Source organism: Tachypleus tridentatus, chromosome 4, assembly GCF_004210375.1.
Source record: "Tachypleus tridentatus isolate NWPU-2018 chromosome 4, ASM421037v1, whole genome shotgun sequence".
NCBI classification, from domain to species: domain Eukaryota; kingdom Metazoa; phylum Arthropoda; class Merostomata; order Xiphosura; family Limulidae; genus Tachypleus; species Tachypleus tridentatus.
The window spans coordinates 45014497-45036294 of NC_134828.1; the positions used below are offsets into that span (position 1 = coordinate 45014497).

At 33.7% G+C, this 21798-nt stretch overlaps 1 long non-coding RNA gene across 7 annotated transcripts; it reads right to left on the reverse strand.

The window, feature by feature from the left end:
• Positions 1-12510: 12510 nt before the first annotated feature.
• On the reverse strand, positions 12511-20524 carry LOC143249019 (uncharacterized). 7 transcript variants are annotated; one of them, XR_013027364.1, is made up of 5 exons: positions 19134-20524; positions 15383-15610; positions 14786-14963; positions 14405-14486; positions 12511-13114 (listed from the first exon to the last, which is right to left on the reverse strand). It is a non-coding gene; the product is annotated as an uncharacterized LOC143249019 (long non-coding RNA). The 7 variants fall into 7 exon arrangements; XR_013027363.1 differs by lacking the exon at positions 19134-20524 and adding an exon at positions 16638-17206; XR_013027361.1 differs by lacking the exon at positions 14786-14963 and having other exon boundaries at positions 19134-20519.
• Between the last annotated feature and the right edge of the window lie 1274 nt (positions 20525-21798).

The window sequence follows — 21798 nt, forward strand, 5'->3', positions numbered from 1 at the left end:
TTTAACAAATTTCACCGACTCCTTGGCCACTGCAGCTGAAAATTTTCCCTCTTCTTGCCCCGTTGCTGGGGAATTCAACCCCCTCCTTTTCACTACTCCCCCACGTTGCTAGGAATTTCCCTTCTTCTTGCCCTGTTGCTGTTAGATTTCACCCATTCTTTGCCCTGGTTACTGGAAATCTCCCCTGCTTTCAACCACCCACGTTGCTGAGATTTCCCCCACTTCTTTCCCCACGTTTAACTGGGAGGTTTCCCTCTTTGCTGCCCCGACGCTGGAGATTTCACCCACTCTTTCCCGTCGTTGCTGAAAATGTCCCCTACTTCTGTTTTTTTCCATTTGCTGGGAGATTCCTTCACTTCTTTCTTCACGTTGCTGGAGTTCCCCTCTTCTTAGCCCCATTGTTAGAGATTCCCCTTCTTTCTTTAAGTTGCTGGGAAATTCCCCTCTTCTTGCCCCGTTGCTGGGGACATATTCATCTTCTTGCCCCAGTTGCTAGGAAGATTTCATACTCCTTGCCCCCGTTTGTAATTGGGAAATACCCCTCTTCCCTACGTTTCTAGAGTTCCTCCTGTTCTAGCCCTCGTTGCTAAAACAAATTTCACCCTATCATGCCCTCGTTGAAGGACATTTCCCCACTTCTTTTCCCCACGGTTGCTGATTTTCCCCTCTTTTGCCCCGTTGCTGGGAGATTTCCCCCACTCATGCCCCCCATTGTTGTTCTCCCACTTCTTTCACACGTTGCTGGAGATTTCTCCCTTTTCTTTCCCCACGTTGCTGGAAATTCCCCTTTCCCACGTTGCTAGGAGATTTCCCCTCTTCTTTGCTCCCCGACATGGGAGTTCCACTTCTTTCCCCCCCACGTTGCTGGGGAGATTTCCCCCCATTACTTACTCTCAGTTGCTGGAAGGAATTTTGCCACTCATTACACCCGTTGGAATTTCCCCATTCTATCTCTCCGTTGTTGGGAAAATTTCCCCACTTCTTTCCCCACCTTGCTGAGATATGTTTTCGTGTTCACAATATCGTTCTAAAAGATTTCACCCTCCGTATCCCTCGTTGAGAAGGACAGTTTCCGCCACTTCTTTCTTCACGTTGCTGGGAGATTTTTCCCTCTTCTTACCCCCCAGTTTCTGGGAGATTTCCCGACTCCTTGCCCGCGTTGCTGGGAGATTTCTCCCACTCCCCTTTGCTTAGGAATTTCACCCTCCCTTACCCCATTGCTGAACAAGTCACCCTCCTTCATGCATTCCCCCCACGTTGCTGGGAATTTTCCCTCTTTTTTGCTTACGTTGCTTCAAAGGAGATTTCACCTACTCCTTGCCCCCATTGCTAGGCAGATTCACCCTCCTTAACCCATTGCTAGGAGATTTCCTTACCCTTTTCCTCTTCATTCCCCACGTTGCTGGGGTAATTTTCCTCCTTCTTTCCCCACGTTGCTGGGAGATTTTCCCTCCTTCTCCTGCACCATTTGCTAAATTTCACCTCTCTTCCGTCGTTTGCTATGGAATTTCCTTTACTTCTTCCTTGCTAGGGAGATTCCTTTACTTCTTTCTTCACGTTGTTAGGAGTTCCCTCTTCTTGACCACATTGCTGGGAAATTTCCCTCCTTCTTTCCCGTTGCTGGGATATTTCCCATTACTTGCCCGCAATTTCTGGAAAATTTTACCAACTTATTACTCCCGTTGTAGGGAAATTTCCCTCAATTCTCTCTCTCCGTTGTTGGGAAAAATCCCCACTTCTTTCCCCACGGTGCTAGAAATTTTCCCTATTCTAGTTATCGTTGCTTTCAAAATTGCACCTCCTTACCCTCGTTGAATGGCAATTTCCCCACTTCTTTCCCCGTTGCTGGGGAAATTTTCCCCTCTTCTTGACCCATTGTTGGGAGATTTCCACCACTCCTTCCTTCACGTTGCTGGGAGATTTCTCCCCACTTCTTCTCCTACGTTACTGAGGACATATTCCCATCTTCTTGCCCGTTGCTGGAATTTTCCTCTTTTCCTTCGTTTGCTAAGAGAAAGTTTCCCATCCTTGCGCCACGTTGCTGAATCAGATTTCACCCACTCCTTACCCATTGCTAGGGGAATTTCGCCTCCTTTTTCCCTACTTTTCCCGACGTTGCTTCTAGGGTAATTTTTCCCTCTTCTGTGCCGGTTGCTAAGGAGATTTCAGCGACTCCTTTTTTTTATTGCTAGAGAATTCCCTCTTCTTGTCCGTTGCTGGAATTCCAACAACTCCCCCTCACTTTCCCCACGTTGCTAAAGGATTTTCCTTCTTTTTGCCCTGTTGCTATGAAATTTCTCCGTTCTTTGCCCCTGGTTGCTAAGAATCTCCCCAGTTCTTTTCCCCACGTTGGCAGGAGATTTCCCAAACTTCTTTCGCCACGTTGCTAGGAGTTTTCCCCTCTTCTTGCCCCATTGCAGGAGAATGCATATTTCAGGTTGCTGGGAGATTTTCCCTCTTCTTGCCCCCGTTGCTGGGGACATATTCACGTCTTCTTGCCCAGTTGTGGGAAATTCCTCCCACTCCTTGCCCACGTTTGCTGGAGCAGATTTCACACCTCCTTGCCATTGCTGGGAGATTTCCTTCTCCTTTCCTACTTCTTTCCGACGTTGCTGGGGATGAATTTTCCTTTTCTTGTCCCGGTTGCTGGGGAGATTTCAGCGACTCCTTGCCACCCATTGCTAAGGAATTTTCCCTCTTCTTGCCCCAGTTCCTGGGAGATTCAACCATCTTTCCACTACTTTTCCCCCACGTTTGCTTAAAGAGATTTCTTTCTTCTTGCCCCTGTTGCTATGGAATTTCACCCATTCTTTGCCCCTGGTTACTAAAATCTACCCTGCTTGCCCACGTTTCTGGGAAGATTTCCCCACTTCTTTCCCCACGTTGCTGGGGAATTTTCCCCTCTTCTTGCCCCATTGCTAAGATTTCACCCTCCTACCCGTCGTTGCTGTGAAGATGTCCCCACTTTCTGACCTTCCATTGCTAGGGAGATTCCTTCATTTCTTTCCTAAAGTTGCTGGGGAATTTTCCCTCTTCTTTCCCCATTGCTAGAGATTCCCCACTTTTTTCTTCAAGTTGCTGGAAATTTTCCCCTCTTCTTGCTCCGTTGGGGACATATTCACATCTTCTTGCTTGGTTGCAGGAAGAGTTCCTCCACTCTTCCTGCTATGTTGGGTGGGCCCTCTTCCTTCCCTACGTTGCACAGAGATTTTCCCTATTCTAGCCCTCGTTCCTAAAATGTTCACTTCCTCCTTACCCCTCGTTGAGAATTTTCCGTCACTTCTTTTACCCACGTTGCTGGTGAAATTTCCCCCACTTTTCCTCATGTTGCCTGAATTTTCCCCTCTTTTTTTGCCCCTTTGCTTCAAGGAAATTTCACCCTTTATCCCGTCGTTGCTATGGAATTTCCCCTCTTCTGTCCTTCCGTTGCTGGGAATTCCTAACTTCTTTTCTTCACGTTGCTGAGAATATTCCCTCTTCTTTCCCCATTGCTGGAGAAATTCCTTCCTTCTTTCTTCAGGTTGCTGCGGAGATTTCCCCTCTCCTTGCCCCCGTTGCTGGGGTAATTTCTCCACTTCTTTCATTTCTGGAATTTCTCCCCTTTTATCCCACGTTGATACGGACATATTCCATCTCATTGCCCGGTTAGGGAAAATTTCCCCACTTTTGCTTCCCGTTTGCTGGGTAAAATACCAACCTTTTTTTGAACCGTTGCAGAGAATTATCTACTTCTTTCCCCACGTTGCTGGCGACATATTCCATCTTCTTGCCCCGTTGCTGTGGAATTTTCCTTTTTTTGCCTTCGTTGCTGGAAAGAATTTCACTTTCCTTGCTTGCTGGTGGGGGAATTTCACCCTCTACCCTATTGCTGGGGAGATTTCGCCTCCTTTCCTACTTCTTTCCCCACGTTGCTGGGGTAATTTTCCCCTCTTCTTGTCCCGGTTGGTGGAGATTTCAGCGACTCTTCCACCCATTGCTAGGGAGATTCCCTCTTCTTGCCCCCCCCCCAGTGGGGATTTCTCCCTCCTTACCCATCGTTGCTGGTTTCCTCTTCTGTCTAGTTTCTAAGGAGATTCATTCACTTCTTTCTTCACGTTTGCTGGGGAATTTTCCTCTTCTTGCCTTCATTTCTAGGAAATTTTTCCCCTTCTTTCCCACGTTGCTAAAGAAATTTCCCCATTACTTGCCACCAGTTGCTAGGAAAATTTTACCCATTCTCTCCGTTTAACTGGGAAATATCCCCCCTCTTCTCTCTCCGTTGTTGGAATTTCCCCACTTCTTTCCCCACGTTGCTGGAGAGATTTCCCCTATTCTGTGCATCGTTTAACAAGATTTCACATCTCCCTCGTTGAAGGACAATTTTCCCCATTCTCCCCGTTGCTGAGTTTCCCGCTCTTCTTGCCCCATTTTGAGATCCCCCTCCTTTGCTGGGAAATTTCTTCCACTTCTTTCCCCACGTTCCTGGGATATATTCCCATCTTCTTTACCCTGGTTGCTAGATTTTCCTCTCTTGCCCCACGTTGGGACATATTCTCATCTTCTTTAGCTTCGTTGCAGGGAATTACTCCCTCTTTCGTGGCAAGATTTACACCAAACCGCCCGTTTAGCACAGGCCATTCACCCACTCCTTACCCCATTGCTAGGGAATTTCACTTACTCCTTCTGCTTCCCCCATGTTGCTAGGTGTTTTTCCCTCTTCTTGTCGGTTGCTAAAGAAATTTCAGCGACTCCTTGCCACCACATTGCTGGGGATTTTCCCCTCTTCTTGCCCCTTCTAGGGAAATTCAACCACTCCTTTTCCCACTACTTTCCCCACGTTGCTAAAGGAATTTCCCTTCTTCTTGCCCCTGTTGCTATGGAATCAGCTGTTCATGTTATGGGACACTATGTCAAACACCTTGAGTTCTCCTGTTTAAAGAAAACTCTCATCCCATATTATTTCCCTCTTTTTTGTTCTATTCTTGTCTGTCCCTGTTGCTGTTTTTATCATATTGGATCTCAACTTTGTACTTCATGTGCTGTCCAGTTGTCTATTTGAACCCATTGCTACGTGTACCATCTCTTTCTCTTCCCTTGTTGTTTTGATGTTTCTTGTGCTTTATCATCCTCTTATCTTATGTCTCCATCCTTATCGGACCTTTCTTTCCTTGACATCTGTTTGCCCAGGCCTTTTTACCTTCTTTCCTGTTTCTTTCTCTTTCATTTCCTACTTGTTATACTCCCCTTTGGTTACAGATAAACTTCTTTGTCCAATTTGTTCCCTAAGATGTTGTGTGGTCCATAATACCTCGATTCGTGTTGTTATTTGTCTATTTATTCCAAGGATTCCCTATATATGTACTCACTGGTTAAGTTTATCAACTTGTATGATTGCTTATTCGGTTTGTCCGTAGAAGGTCGCCAATAACACAATGTTTCTTCTCACCAAGATCATCATATAACTATCACTTTTATCTGTTTGCCAGTCTTTGGAGGATATCATTCAGGCTCGAATGTGAATACCTCACTATACGTTTGTTGCACATTATATGCATGACCTAGGATAGATATTGTTTGCCTTCTGTGATGATTCTACGTCTCATCACCTTTGACTGTGCTAGACCAGAATATTACTTTTCATACATTTTTTGTTGATAAATAATGTATGGGGTCTCGCATGCTGACAGGTCTTATATGGTCAGATGTGCTCATGTTATACTTGCACTAGAATTCAATAATTATATTGATATGGGGTGTTTCTGTAAGTCTGTAAAACTACTGGCAGCATATCTCTCTCTCTCACCTCATAATGTATGTATGTATGTTGTTTTTTCTGCCCATCCCCACTGATTTCTGCAATCAGGCTTTATCTGCTTTTCAAATGGGAATTTTGGACACCCATTGCACTGTCCTCAGTGTGTTTGTTCTTCCCTCCTTCTTTGCCACGTTTCTTCTAGTGGAGAATGGGAGTCCTTACCACTTCTGGTTCTAATTGTCAGAGTGGTAGGTCATAAAGATTTCTTCTCGAGTGGGTGTTGGAAAACTACTTTCTAGCCCATGTGTATCCACTAAGTGAAAAAGAGCTGTAGTTTTTCTTATGGTTACAGTACAAAATAATGAATTGTACAATAATATTCAGTATCCATGATGCTGCTCCTGATGTTTTTTGCTTAGGCAAACTGCATAGCCTATCCAAATTTCAAGCCCTAGCTACTTATGCTGCTTTTTTTCTCTAGCTCATTTGATGGCTCACTGTCACTATGTTTGGTATTGCATCTTGTTTCTTATAATTGATGTGGACAGAGGTCTAGTTATGAATCCTACATGTCCAGGGCACTTCACCCTGATGTTTTTTTTTATTGCTAAGTCTTATATGAGGTGTTTCCACTGAATGTTTCAGATTGACACACTTGGCATGGTAACCAAAGGCACTTTCCTTAACATTGCATACACACAAGCCTTCCTATTTTTCTCAACTCCTTACTGTATCTTGTCAAGTTATTCAGTATTTCCTATAGTGATTCAGTGCTATATATCTTTATTGTGCCTGTCAATTCAGTTCAGACCCAATTATATCACTATTTATTCCTGTTCCAGAAATAGTGTGGTATTCCATCAGTACACTTTCTTTTCATATTCTAGTATACCTGTTCTTCAGTGCAGTTGATTTCAGTTTGGTGTACTATTCATGTACCTCCACTGGCCCTTCCAACTTGGCAATGTATGATTCCAGCTTTGTGTGGGGAAGGTTGTAATGTTTCAGAATCTAACACTTTCTTAATCTGAAAAGATACTCCCAGTAACTACTTATATTCTCTCATCTACTTTTACACCCTTCCTCTCACTAAGATTCTTGGTTTATAGTTTGTGCCTGCACAATTTTCAAAAGTTAGGATTGTTCTTGAATAGTTGAGGGAGCTACCTGTATGTTGAGAAGTAGTCGATTAATTTCTTAATTTAAAGGAAATGTAAAAGTTAAATATTGATTTTGTGTGTCTAGTTGTCTTATTGCTCAGTTAATATTTTATTATGCCCACCATACAACATGTACAAGTAGCCAACTAATTAGAAACGCAAATTTGAAATACATACACTAAATATGAAATAAAAATTTCGACCTTTAGCAGATTCATAAAAAAGTAGGTATCTTGTAAAATCATAGAGTGGTTTCTCCCACATCTTTTAAAAGTTCTTATCTAGTCCCATACTACTCTTTAACTCCTGTTTATAACCAACAGAAAGAGCATTTTTCCTTTACATTTCCACCTGATTTTGTAGTGTTTCTGTCAGAGCTATTTAAACGTTAGCTGAAACTTCAACTTCAGATGAGAATGTCACATTTAGAAGATGCTATATCTCTTTCTCATGATTTTTCCCCTTCAACTTTCGTGCTTTAGTTTTTGATGTTTCAGATTTGGTTTGCTAATTATTATTAAGTAAAATATATATATATATATATGACCGAACAGCCGAAATATCATTTATATCTGTGTGAAACTTAAAATTAATGTTTACAATACTATTTTATTGTCAATTAAAGTAATATGCATGCTAAAATACAAATACAACTTAAAACATTTTTAGTTGAAGATTATGCAGATGTTTAATTTTGTTTTGTTTTGTTTTTTGCTGATTTACCTAGGTAAATCAAGGTCCCCCATGAAAACAAGATGTTGAAGCAGTTGTGGATGGAATCTGCCAGGAAAACCTACTAGAAGTGGATATTACCATTTTTTGCAGATGATCTGTGGGCATGTAAAAGACTTCAAGGTTACAATGTCTCTGGAAGAGACTTGCAAGTCATTTGAAAAGAGTTCCAACAAAATTGTTTTGGAGCAGGATATATACAAGAAAGATGGAGATGCCAGTATGATACCAGAAGGAGAAAGGTGTGTAATTAAATATGTGTAATAAAATTAGGGTACTATGTAAATTTGTGAGTTATCACCCACAATAAGCCATTTATAATTATTAAAGATGTGCATGTAAAAGTAAATTCAGTCATGGAACAAGATTGAAATTAAACAACTAAACTGAAGAAAAAGTTACAACATTAAAACAGTAATTATTTTAGAAAACATCATTTTCAAACCACATGACTAAAAGTAAGGTTGAGAAGAAGAAATGTTCTCACAGAAAAGCATTTAAAATTCATTCTGGGGCTACTAAGTAGACCTTAGATCTATGCTAAACTTTTTTTGTATTATAACTTGATCTTTCATACTTTACTTTTTTAATGTTATATACAAGTCAAATATGGGATTGTCCAAAAGTTATTGTTAATGCTTCTTTCTTTGTCAGCATTAACATTAAAATTAAATTTATAATCTTTGAGAATATACCAATGTTGATTGCACTTTATGCTGATAACATAACATGCAATGTTAATGCAGTGGCTTCTATGCTTAGTTGCAAGTCTGTAATGGTGACAAATTTCAGCACTTGTTTAGTTCATTATAGAGAATTCCAAGCTTTGATAGATATATATAAAAAAACATTCATTTACAACTATTTTGGGATTTTTCACCTAATAAACCTGTCAAAGAAAATTTCCACAGAATGAAAATGAGTTTAGAATAGGAATGGTAAAATGAAGTACTGCAGAAATATCTAATAACAATCATGCTCATTTCACATTGTAATAGTTTATTGTTTGTTGTATTAGTTCTAATTGTATTTGTCATTACTCCTTTGTTAAAAAGAGTCTGCCATAGTTATAATTAATCTCAACAAATTTTTCTTTATTTATCTAATTTCAGCAAAACTAAACAAAAAAATTGATGCTTCATGCAGTACATTTTGTACGTAAAAATTTTGTTTTAAAATTTGGTTGTAACATGAAGTTTTTCCAAATCACTAAAATCAAATTAAATTTGTCTGTAGCATCCAAGGATGTTATTATTTTCAGATACAGGGACATTTTAAAGAATTTTTCCAGAACTAAGAAACAATGGTTAAAATGTATACAATATTGTAAAGTCTTTTAGAGGGTTCTAAGCATTATCTTATAGTATTATTCATATTTTAAACACCTTATAGTGATACAACAAGTTAAACATTTTTGATTTAATGAAAATTTTAGTAAAATTTTACTTTATAAAACTAAGAACCAGAAATCATGTGTTGTGTGGAATTTTATCTGAAGAGGAAGAAGATACAGAATTTATTGTAACACTGGATATTATAGCAGAAAATGGTGATGTACAAGAGGTTTAAATTACTATACTAAATTTTAAAAGGGTGTACTGGGCTTGATTTATGCACATAAATCCAATTGCACAAAATCAATTATCTTAACTGTAATTAGAACTTTAGAATTACATAAAATAATTTGAGGATGATATATAGAACATGGTTGAAGAAAGCTGAAATACCAACAACTCTCAACAAAATTAAGGATGTTGTCTTAAAGAAGCCAAAAGACAAATATCAAACTTGCTAGTGTGTGCTAATTTGCCCCAGAAAATCTTTTGTATTATTCATTATTCAGGAGACTATGAACTGAAGTCTGTAATATGATCAAAGAAATGAACACTTAGTTGTCTTATTCTTGTAAATTAATAATTTAAACCCCTGGTCAGTTATTTTTTGTTATTTTGTGAAATTAAATTGCTGTATATGTGCATCTAAATTTCAATTTGTTAGTATTTTAAGATGCAATAAATTAATATGTAGAAAAGTAGAAAAGTAATACTACTCTGTATTATGCAGTATTGTTTATTATGTGAAAATAAATTAATTCTTCTTACATATCCTCAATGCCTTGTGTAGTATTTGAATATTGGAGATACATGTGTAACAAAAATAATTGTTTATTAAAATATAGCATGTTGAAGGTTAATTTGCATTATTTCAGAAGCAAGAAAAAATTGTGTACTGTTTTTGATGATATTTATCATTGACATTCTGTATCTGAGTATGATCTCATTTTTTTATTTTTCTTTCCTAATTGTTTCTAGTGGGAGGATAAATTTTCCTTTGGACCTTCTACAATACCAGCATCCTTGTGAACCTTTCCAACAACTTTATTCAAGCATTAAAATAAATTACAAAAGTTTATTAGACCTTCCATCCCATTCCCTCACTTCCAGACTTTTATTATTTTTTTGTTTTCTGAACATCATGTTCACCAGGTGAAATTACAGTTTTATTGAGCTAATAATAAGAAAAATATAATTTGAGTGAGATTAGGTTAACCTCATGAGGCTACATTTCTGTAATTTGTAGATTAAAGGTATTTATACTCTTTGTTTGAAAAATATTTTTTTAGAAACTGGAGTTTCATTGCCTGTAATTATAATTATCATTGTTCACAAATTGTTCCTAAAACAAAAGTTTAGGTAAAGTTTGCAACAATGACAAGCTAGTTTTTGGTAGTCATGAATCTAAGGTTGTGAAAATTCAGTATAGCTTTGAAAATAACAGAGGTAATTCATAAATTAGAATTTTTCTTGAAGACAGTTAATTTAAATTTATTAAACCTAGCTTGCATTGTTCCACTTCAAAGACACATAATTTAGAATGATTTAGAATATTATTACAGAGCAATGTATTTCAAATGTATAATATATTTTCCATTAATTTTCTATGAAATAAATCAAGCTGTGAATATAATGATGTGGCTGGATAATCAAACTGAGTGAAATGAAAATTACAAAGACTTGTGTTAAGACATATTCTCTGAAGAAGTTATGCCTCATCAAAATGAATGGCATGAAACTATTTTTGTTCAACTGAATAGTTTTAAAGCATAAGTATGAAATAAATTGTATGTAACTTATATACCAAATAATATTCTAAAAATTACTTTATAGCTAAAAAATATACTAAAATCTTTGAACATCAATATATTAAAAGTATGAAAAAAAACGATTTTTTGTAAGATAATTCAGTTTTATATTATTCCATGTCACAATTTGAGAAACTTTCTCAACAACGTCTATTGTTTGATCTATACTTGCTTGAAAAGGTAAAGATTGAACTTCTCATGCATGAAAAATTACTTTAAACCTTCTTAAGTAAAATGGACATATCTGAAAGCAAGAAACATTCACTTGTTTTTTGATGGTTGTATAAACAAACTTAATGTTCAGTTTTTACTGTTGTATATATGAAATATCTGCATTATCATGTACATGTTTGAATAAAACTGTTCCTGTACACTGATGAAAGTAGTGAAGTTATTTGTTTAAAGTTACTGTATTAATGTTTGTTTTATTTTTTAACTAATAATTACTACTATTTATATTAACATAAAATATCTTTATTTACTTTTGAACTTGTAACATTCATGACATATTAAGGATTTGCTTTTCTCAACATAAAATTTAAAACATTTTAAACTACTTGCAAATGTCACTGAATATGTTGATCTTTAACAAAATATTTTAATGTGATGGTCATTCCATTAACATTGGTAAAATAGTACCCAAAAGTTTCTGATCAGTGTTTTAGAGATTTAAAACAACATTCTTAATTTATAGTTTGACTGGGTCTTTTTTTACCAACTTCTAATAATCCTTTTATTATTTGTTTAGTAAGTATGTGTTGTATAATCATACCAAAGTTGGATACAGATAATTGTAAAACTTTTACAATAGATAATGACTTATCATTATAACATTTTTTGAAATATAAATCTTTAATTCCTTTTAAATAAATAAGCTGTAGCATTTAAGTTAACAATACTTAATTTAAATTGTCACATAATAGTACTAAGAACATTTATTATGTTGGAAGAGGTTAAAAGGATTGAAATAAATTATTTAATAACCTGTTTTTCAACATTAATAATATAACACATAATAACAAAAGTTTATCCAGCAGAACTTTAAGGTAAATGGAAATAGAGTGAATCTTATTTTAAAATTGATATTAATTAAGACAGTACTTAATTGTTTTTCACTGTTATTATATTATGATGTAAAATGCTTATTTCTGTTCCAATGTTACATTCTAATTATTATTTTCCTGCTCAACTTTCCAAATGTGAAATTTAAATTTGTGTTGAATAGATTAATTATAAGTGTTCTATCTAAGACGCTATTGTTGTGTCATTAAAGCAAAAATTATTTATTTATTTTAAATGTTTCATGATAACAATTTAGAATTAATCTATTAATTGTCAAACATATACTTCATTTTTGTAATTTTATATAATATTTCTAAGTATGACTTTCTGTATGTAAACTGACAGTGTACAATGTTTATGAAACTAAAATCAGGTTTTTAAAATTCTTTTTGTTGTTTTAAGATTGCAATGTAATAAATATAAAATAGTTGTTATATAACTAAAAAAATACTTCAAATGTTTTACAGATTGAATAAAAACTTTAATAAAAGAATTCAGTATATGGAATTAAACAAGAGTGGAATAAGCCACTTTGTTTTATAAAATACTTTATGAACAAGATCCTTAATATAACAGGATTTGAACAGTATAAAGGTATTTTGTCTTACCATATCTACAAACATTCTTTTCCAGAATTTATTTAATAGTACTTAGTAATAATTACCTCCAGGTTTTCCTCATAAGTGCCAACTATTTAAGAAAGAAGTCTTATTATATAAAATAAAACAGATTTTTAAATACCTTTGTAATTGCTATTTCTGAGCAGAAAGTAACAGGAGTTTCTGTTACTGACACAGATTCAGAAACCATGGTTGAAGACTCTCCAGGTATCATTGATGCAGAGCTTGAAGCACAACGTTTTTGGACGATACTTTTCTCACTGGACGTGACCGGTTTAATTCAGTGGTCTCATTTTCTTCAGTTTCTATACCCTTGTCTTCATCTCTGACTGACAGAATTAACATACTTATCATCAATATTCCTTTCCATTATCAGTGGCATTCCCATAATCTGATTATCATCCTCCATTTCACCAGATTTATTTTGTCTTCTCAATAGCCCTCTGTTGGAATTCTGATCCAAAAGAGGAAATACTACATTTTGTAATTCCCAACTAGCCTTCGTTAGCACTGGAAAATGTGGAACCTCTACTAAACCCAGTGGAGGCACAAGAGATCCAAATGAACGATCTGCATGTTCTTCAGACTCAGAGTCTACCACAGGATACTAGTATTCACCTAGCTTACTTAAATGATAGCATGGAAGGGTCATCTGTTTTAGCACCTACAGATGAAAATATGTAAAGTATGCAATACTGAAATAATTTACATATTATTTCTCTTAAAGATAGAAGATGAACAAAAAATTCTCCCTATAATGTTTTAAAACTTTAATTCCCTATTACATATACATTGATAAGAATAATTACAAGTTTATAATACATAAAATATTACCTGAAGTAATGTTTTTATTTTCAAATAACATATTGCAATAACAATAACAATAGCATTAAGAATTTCACAAAGGCAGAAAAAAATTGCAGGATCTTGTATATTATACCAGCTATTTTTATTTTATTTTTTACATAAATAATTTATATATTTCATCAGCATGGAAAGGCTGGTTTTGTACTTGCATTACATTATATCAACATTTTCCTATGATGAAAATGTATTTTTAACAGATTATTACACTTTTTTCACAATATCAGCTTTTCTTAACTTGTACTGCCCTCTATATGCACAATTTTTCACCCACTGCAAAACTATTCTCCCAATAACTCCATGTTTTCATGTCAGGCAAAAGAGCATGTAACAACTCTCCATTAATAGGATTGTGACAAATCCTAGTACAGCTGACTCCTATGCAGCTTGGCTCAACTTCACTAAGACTGAGTAACATTGTTGAATGTACAAGACTGTTTAGCAAGAGTGCTGTTGATTGGTTCAGTATTTTTTAAATCAGGTAGATTGTCAGTTTATTTATCCCCAACAAGTCACAGACAAATACTGTAGAAAAATACCAACAAGGAGCTAAGGTTAGAAAGACAAAATTTCTCCTATATTAAACACTAACTACTGAAGATCAATCCATTACAACAAACAAAAAGTGTTAAATATTTTCATTTCTTCAAATACATTTTCTTCTACAAGAAATTTTTTTAAAAATTAGTGATGCAGTAAATATTGTAATCAATGTCAATACCATGTCTATTGGTATGGTATCTTCATGCTATTTCACTGTTAAGAATTACAAATTCAATTTTCATTTTGATATCAAAAATACAAGTATAAACATGTAATTTTGTTCTATTATGGCACACATTTCCATATTCTTTATAGTGGTTTAACCTAGTTTTCAAGTACTTCAAATAAGTTTTTTTTATCTCTAAGATTCCTGTAACCAATACAGCAAGATTAGATAAAATGGGTATGTGTGGGATGAGATATATGGGTATGAAAAACTATTTTCATACGGTGTGAAAAAAATATATTACATATTTTTGTTTTTGTGACATTAAAGTTGTTAATACTATAATAAAATTGTTTATACATTTGAAGTAAAGATTCCTACCCTTTGAATACACATTTTCATGGTCTCTTGTTCAAAACTTGGCAGATGACTGAGCTGATGGCATGCAATCTCTGTCTTTATGCTGAAAATTAAATATTTAAATACAGATATTACAAGCTCCTAAAAATATTTAACCTCCACACACACACAATATTATATATATATATTTTAGTGAAATTAAATAATTACATCTAAATAAATCAAATGAGTAAAAAAATCATGAGGAACAACTGCATTAAACAACCTCTGAGTAATTATGTTATAACCATAAATTTTAAGCCATAAACAATACACATTAAAATTAAACTAAATATATGCTGCATATTTTTAAAAGGATCCTACAGTACAAGCTTAAACACAGGATTATAAATTGTATCCTACGTTTTGGAAGTGGCTGAAAAGTAGGACCCACATCTATCAGTCTTAACCTCCATTTTGCTACTCTCACATAAGAAGATTAGAAATTTAGAAATTGGAGAGAGAGATGTGGGTGCTCAAGCCCACAATGTCCCACATCTATATCACCTTTCACTGCTTGCAGACAGTTGTGACAAGGTGACTGCTCTCCCAAGTTAAAATGAGAAAAACAAAACATAAACATAAAAACATGAAAATAAATAAAGTAAAAAAATGAAAATAAGGTACAACAATTTGAAATAAGTAAGATAAAACTTCTCTTGAAGTTAGCATTCCTGCCCCCAGTATGGTAGAGGCACTAATTAACATGACATCAGTGAAGTAATAGTTTACTATGATTGTCATGTTTTTATATGCAGCTTAAGGTGAATATCTGCATAAAGTAGTGCCAAGTTTTAGATGACCTTATTTTTTAACAAAAAATAATTTTTAGTAGAATTTCACTTCATGCATATATATATAAAATATACATATGTATGTAAAAAATACATACATAGAATCAGGTTAAAAGCTAAAGTACTCATCAGTTTTTATAAAAATACTGTAAACAAGGTTGTTTACTCTGAACGAGATGCCGACAAATCATCCTCGTCTTCATCAATAGATTTCAAAGGTTCAGACTCTGGCATTGGTGGGTGCTACAATAGGACACTGTACGCACAGTATTATTCCATTCTACCAGTTCCTCCATTTCAGGATGTAAAGTCAAGCACAACACATCAAGTGTTATCTGAAGATCATCCAGATCAATATTGGAGCCAGGCTCCTCTAATAAAGAAATTTCTTCCCCTAAAGAATAAACACATTGTCTCTAAGTTTTTTCCATGTATTCCTGTCAAATCTTTCACACTGAAAACAAAATACAATTCTATTATGCCCTGCTTCTCTTTAATCATGACTACTAATAACATCAGTTATGAAGCTACTGTATTAAAACACCACATACTCAATGCACAAAAACTATAAAAATTACACAAATGAACTAATAAAATTTGAGAAACATGAATGGGTAATAAAAAAACTTTAAAGTTTGTTGTGGTTTGGATTCATTAGTAAAACTATGTATTACTTTACAATATTGATGCATTTAAATGATACAGGTCACAGTTAGGTTCAAACTATGGCTTATGCATTAATATTCTACACTATCATTTTCAAATATACTTATATTAGTTGATATCAAGAGGATTTGAAGTTCCTCATTTAAACATAGTGAATAAAGTTATGGAAATAAATATAACAACATTGGGAAACAATGTTTTACCTGAAAAATTTGATTCAAGTAAACTTAGGAGCTTATTTAGGTCTACGAACTTACAACAGGCTGAACTATAATGGCAGTATACGATGATATAAATGCACATATTAGTACTTTGCAAAACACCTGGATAACATAATGCACATAAACTATTAATGAACGTTAATGAAATCTTTATCCAAATGCTCTGTAGCATGTCACACAATGCTAAGGATTGCTTGGTTGCTGTTTATTTATGTAAATCTATGTTCCGTCAGTATGTTCAGAACAACGATTTAGACAAGATAAGGCAGAACTGGTAGGTTTTTCTACATTGGTAGGTTTTAATACATTCCTGCTATTATAGTGCATCATAACTTTTTTGTTAGCTCTCCAACATTGCTGAAGAAAATATTTCAAAGTTGCATAGATTCGCCCCCATAATTTCTAAGTCAAAATAAGTAAATATGCCATCTATTGGATTTCCTAATTTCATTTCTATTACAGATTTCAGCCTTTCCTTTTTGTTGCTTCCCCACATAAAAGAAATTTATGCAGCTACATTGTACATATACTGACCCAATTTGTATTGAAGTTATGTTATTGAAAAGACCTCTACTACAACATCTCCTATCCTCCAAAGAAAATATCATTTGAGATCAATGGTGGAAAGCATGAACGTTTTTTCTCGACTGAGGTTGTTATAATAGTAGTTACTTCCAAAAGCTGCAAAATTTCTTCCATACAGCACTGACTGAATACACAGTTTGGCTTCTGTCTGTCACACACAACGACCTCATCATCATATCTAATAGAAATAACATGCCTGACATAAGGTATTACCTTCCCAGAAACTTAGCCTTTTTCAACACACATATTGGAAAAATGATATTGATAGCTTTTTCATACACTCAAAGTATGGTGTAGCACTCACCAATTGGACTGATGGCAACAGGTCACATCAACATAGACATTTTACTTTATTGTCAGTATCTGAATTGTCTTTGGAACAGCTAGGATGTGTTGTACAAAATCTTTTGCCGATTTTTTGTATGTAATTTTCTTATTCCATTTTATACAGATACTGTTTTTAAATAAAAGAAAATTAGAGGAGTGATGCATACAAGATCAGCAGGCTAAAAAAATATAAAACACGGAAAATGAGATTTCCTTAGCAAGACTTTACTCTAAGTATCAGTAATGAACCAGTGTCAAAACTCCAACATTTCGCATTTTCTTTCTGTATACAAACTATCAGAAAACTGGATGAAAATCAATAACCAAAAATAGCTGCACTATGTGAAAGTAGCAGAACAGTTCTATGCACAGACTGCCTCAGGAGGTATATACTGCTAAAGATGATGTCATAGCATACGGTACAATGATAGGGGCAAACTGCTGAGCCACTATGACACTTTACAGGTGAAATTTCTTATGCCAATATAACATTTAACAATGGAAGTTGTCTGCTGCCACAGAACGTGTTGTTAAGAGATGTTATACAACATCATAGTTTGAGTGTTGCTCAATGTTGTTAGGAGACACTGTTCCGCAAAATAAAAAATTATGGTGCAACTGTCTTAGGGGATAGAGTGATTTCATAGTTTGATACCACTATAAGTTACTACAGGGAGACTCTGTTGCTAAGCAGATGGTTTTACTACAGGCAGGCAGTGTTAACTAAGGTTAATGATGCAAAGGCAGATGGTATTTCTATAAATGCATAGTTCAACAGGGTGAGGATCTCAACGTGAAATTAGACCAACAACAATAAGGTCTAGATTTAATTATATGTCCTAAAAAGTTACAAATAAACCCATCTAATAAAAAAGGCACTATTAGATATTTGTTTTTATTAAACATACTATCTTAATTTAACCATTATATATTGCTCATCTTAATTAAGGTATGCACATCTGACCAAAATGTTTATGCTTTAAAATATTTTATATATGTACAAAACACTCTGGATTCTTACAATACATTTAAATTCCTGATTTTAGGCTATTACTTACAAAAACACAAAATTGTAGAACACAGTATCTTACCAAGACAGGTGGGCAGAGATTTTAAAGAACAGTTTCCAACATTACGATTTGTTCGAACTGAGCAAATGAAATGTAAACCTTAAAAAAAAACCTTTCAAATTTTTAAAATTTGTAAAACTAAGCACAGTTTAGCATAAACATCCACTGTTACAGTCTGCACATCATCCCTTATTTCTGTTTTATTTTAATAAAGATTTTGTTAATTGTACACACTTGCCCCTTATTTTATATACACTAAAAAACTTGTTAAATACAGTACCCCACACTTCCTGGACAAATTTACTGTTATCAGTGGATCCAATTCACTGATCACATCAAAGTATCACACACATACACTACATTATTTTTTTTCTTTGTTTGTTTTACATATCCAATCCATATCATGTATTCAACCTAGAATTTGAATTAGGATATAATCAAAGCCAAATCACAATGACCATATAGACAATATAAGAATGAGATGATTTAAATTGTTACCAGTCTTATATCAAGAGAATATTGTACACACACTAGTTTAGAATTAAACAAGTAATGCTGTCTTCAGTAGCATACATATAACAAGATATAGTTGAATTATTATTATACTAGCATATACCTAGGATAAAGACACCAACCAAATGAATAGTATTAAAATAATTATAAGTAAAGAGCAAAGCAGATCAGAGTAACAATAATATACCTGTTAAAAAATAAATATGGACCTCATACTACAACAAAAAATTTTATAGGAGACAGTGCAGCTGTGAAAATTATCCATTGTTTGAAATAACTTCTCTCACATTCTTTTACACTGGGCATAAATGTTCAGTAACATATATGTATTTTAAATATACTCATTACAAGTCAAGAACATGTATATACATTTCAACCTTAAATATATACAACACAGTAAGACTGCTCATAATAAACCAAATATATTTTCATGCATTTTTCATTCAACTAAAACAAGAGACTATCTACTATTTCATTAATTAGCTCATTTTTTTTAATGACAACAAAGTTAAAAACAACGAAGTGTAGTTCTTACATTAAACTCTTCTTCGTCACCTGCAAGTTTTTTCTGTGGATTACTTGAAACTAAAGAACTGGGAGAATCTAAAGTATTTATTGTACAAGAAATATTATTCATACAATGATTAGAATTTTGCTCAATAAAAGTTATCACAAACTTCTAACTTTTTTCCTCAATGAAAAATGTAAATTCATAATTAATAAATGATTATCCATCTCTTGCATACATCCATAGAAATTCTTAATAAATTTTCAAATTAGTACTCAACTTCTTAAAACATTGCTATTACATCATTTAAATAATTACACACATTATCTTGTAAAATATCTATCCAAAGTATACTTTCACATAACAACAAAGGTACTTCTTGAGAAAAAAAACTAAAAATAAATACTTTTCTTGAAACTTATGGTTATAGTCAAAACAACTTTTTTCCCTAAAAATTAACAGAAGGGTCCAGAAACCCATTAACTTTTTCAAATGATTTTTTCTCCAATAGTTATGCATCCAATTCTTGTGGAATCACAACAATGTTCCCAATACAAGATACAAAAAACAAAAATATATGCAATTAAAAACACCATTATCATTAATCCCACTGTTTAATATTAGGATCTGCAAAACCTATGGCGCAATGTGATCACAATAATGAACAATTTGTAAACGGGTTGGTTATTTGGGAATACATTAATTGCTACCCTATAAGTATCATTTGAACTAAGGATTGCTTGGATTACATGAAATAATTTATTTAAATGTTTTGAAACTTAAGTTACTATGTTGAAGTCTTTTCAAATTATAAATACCCAGATATTATCTCAAGATCACTAAGTATGGAATACTTTAAAAGTAAACTTGGTCAGTAAACTATATTCAAAACATGTATAAACAAGTTACTGAAACAACTAATCAAGAACATTCCCAGGTTTACATAGTGTCTGATACAGTTCAAGTTTCATGGTAGAAATAACAACGTTTGCTAGCTTTTTTCATCTTGTACTGAGGAATGAGTGAAGAAAGAGACAGAGTTACCAATCCAATATTAATTTACTGCAAAAGAGAAGTGTCTAAATAATGGTACTAGATTGCATTTCACCAAAATAAAATTCAAATATTGGATATCAAAATAAGAAGTTAACAGAGCATAAGAGGAAACATACATACACCATCCATCTATCAATATCAAGATATGTTTAACTGACAATAAGATGATTTCAAATTTTACAAAAAGCCTTATTTTAAAACAGTCAATATTTAGCACAAAGTATAAGCTGCTCCGACCTTATACTACCAGTTACTAAAAAATGTAAACCCTAAAAAAAACCTTTCAAATTTTTAAAATTTGTAAAACTAAGCACAGTTTAGCATAAACATCAACTATTTATTTCTGTTTTATTTTAATAAAGATTTTGTTAATTGTACACACTTGCCCCTTATTTTATATACACTAAAAACTTGTTAAATACAGTACCCCACACTTCCTGGACAAATTTGCTGTTATCAGTGGATCCATGTAGATTTGTGCAAAATTCAAAACAAATAATATACTAGACTTATAAAGATTTACAATCAAATATTAATACAACCACATTTTTGAACAACAACTGTTTACCAAAGTAAGAAACATAGCTAAACATACTGGAATAATTACAGATCCTTTTGCCCCAACAAGAAAGTTTGTAAAGTTATGTGATCTCCACGACCAGCCTCCTCATCCTGTGTAATTAAGTTTAGCACTATCATAGATACAATGACAATTACCATTCAAAAACTTAACTGTTAAGCATTTTATAGAAGGAATTTGATGTGCAACTGTTTCTCTTAACAGAGAAGTTTAGCCAATATATGAACCAAATGAAATAATCTAGATATCAATAATCATTCAAATTAAGTTAACCACTGATCTCACATAAGAGTAGTGCTTTCACTAAGATTTACTTTGAGTGTGTAAAGAATAATAATAATAATAAAAAACTCTGAGGACAACTGTCTCTTAATATACTGAAGTTAGCAATTCTTACATTCTTGGTCTGTAAAATAAATATGCATAGTCTCACAAGTAACAGTGATTATACCGTCCAAAACAACTACCCTTCTTCAAGATGTTACTCTCTTACAATGATATTAAAGATAACTTCAAGATACAATGCATTCAAAGCTTATTATTATTACAAACCTTCTTGGATTAGAAAAATTTCACACTTTTTCTCTTTTTAATGGAGATTTTCTTAAAACCAGTTTCTATTTAATAAAAATGCATAAAAAATCTGTGTTTTGTAATATTAATCTAAATATTTTAGCATAAATCAGTTGAAAGATATAACAGATCTTTTTTGAATATATTTTTATTAAAGGGTAAAAATGACCATCAACACTAAACTAAAAAAAACAGTTCAATATACCAATAAAGAAATGTATAAAACTTGATTCAAGAGATGGCCCTCTTCTGCAGTGTAATTAAATTCAATTTGGGTGTTAATTAGGTAGGCTAGAAAAGGATGTCACAATTTCCAGTATAAAAATAAAATTCACGGCCAAAAGAACATGTCTATTAATAGTAAGCAGATATGAGTTTAGAAGGTTGGCTGAACTGTCCCTCTTCCATAAAATAGTAGAATAATTCATATTAACCTAAACACCTTTTAGTGACTTACAAGCCTTATTTAACAATATCAGTAAA